Here is a 1,656-nt window from a genome sequence, read left to right on the forward strand (position 1 = left end):
GGTTTTCCTGGTTTCTCCTTGTTCAATCATTGCTGCGATAACTTCTAGAAAGCCAAGGCATATTGGTAACGTGAGAAACGTTTTCAGGTAGCAAAGCTTAACTTAGTACACAGCGTTCCAAAGTCTTGCGCACATAAGTGGAATTTCCTAAGGAATACTTCCCCAAGATGTTTTGATACGCAACTACCATCAGTCCCAACCACCATGGCCTGTTGTTGCTAAGGGCAGGCGAATCTTGTCCATTTTGGTTTCTCACTATGTCTCAATACCACGTCACTATAAAGTTCCGTTCTTGACATTTCCACATCAGTGTGCGAATTTTTCAAAGGTACAGGTAGGTAGCCATGTTGGTCTGCCATAGTTGAAACAAAATAAATAAATTCTTTCCAGTAGCACCTTAAGGTAAAGGTAAAGGGACCCCTGGCCATTAGGTCTAGTGGTGACCGACTCTGGGGTTGCGGCGATCATCTCGCTTTATTGGCCGAGGGAGCCAGCATACAGCTTCTGGGTCATGTGGCCAGCATGACTAAGCTGCTTCTGGCGAACCAGAGCAGCGCACGGAAACGCCATTTACCTTCCCGTTGGAGCAGTACCTATTTATCTACTTGCACTTTGACGTGCTTTCGAACTGCTAGGTTGGCAGGAGCTGGGATCGAGCAACAGGAGCTCACCCCGTCGCGGGGATTTGAACTGCCGACCTTCTGATCGGCAAGTCCTAGGCTCTGTGGTTTAACCCACAGTGCTACCCGCATCCTGACAGCGCCACCCGCATCCCAGTAGCACCTTGGAGACCAACTAAGTTTGTTATTGGTATGAGCTTTCGTCTGCATGCACACTTCTTCGGATACACTGAAACAGAAGTCACCAGACCCTTATATATAGTGAGAGGGTGGGGAGGGGTATTGCTCAGAAGGGTGGTGGGAATGGGTGATTGGCTGATAGGTGTGGTAAACCTGTTGACGACTGTTAACAACTGCTTTTGGTCTTACAGGAAAAAGCAAGGGGTGAAATGGCTAAAAATAGCTTTCTCGTGTATAATGAGATAAGAATTCAATGTCTCTATTCAGACCAGGTCTCTCCATGGTTTTAAGTTTGGTAATAAGTTGCAATTCAGCAACTGCTTTTTCCAGTCTATTTCTGAAATTCTTTTGTAATAAGACAGCTACTTTGAGATCTTGTATAGAATGTCCTGGGAGATTGAAGTGTTCTGAAGGCAGCCCTGTTTAGGGAAGCTTTTAATGTTTGATGTATTATAGTAATTTAATATTTTTTTGGAAGCCGCCCAGAGTGGCTGGGGAAGCCCTGCCAGATGGGCGGGGTATAAATAAATTGTTGTTGTTGTTGTTATTATTATTATTATTATTATTATTATTATTATTCTCCTACTGGTTTCTCTGTCTTGTGATTCCTGAATTTTTCAAAGGAAATCTTCATGAAAACTCAAAAGCATCTTAGCGTTAATTTCTCTTCATGGCAGGTCTCCCTTGGTGCCATTTCCCCTAATATACTGTCAGAGCTGCTTCAAGATCCTAGCTCACAGAGGATCACGCTAGCCAGCGGTCATTAAGTAAAAGTCTTTATTGAATTACAGTTTCCATTCTCACGCTGCTGTCTGCAACTCTACGTCTACTAGCTAGATCGGCGAGGCTCCGTCTG

Source organism: Podarcis bocagei (genome assembly GCF_964188305.1).
Source record: "Podarcis bocagei genome assembly, chromosome: 4".
Lineage (NCBI taxonomy): Eukaryota > Metazoa > Chordata > Lepidosauria > Squamata > Lacertidae > Podarcis > Podarcis bocagei.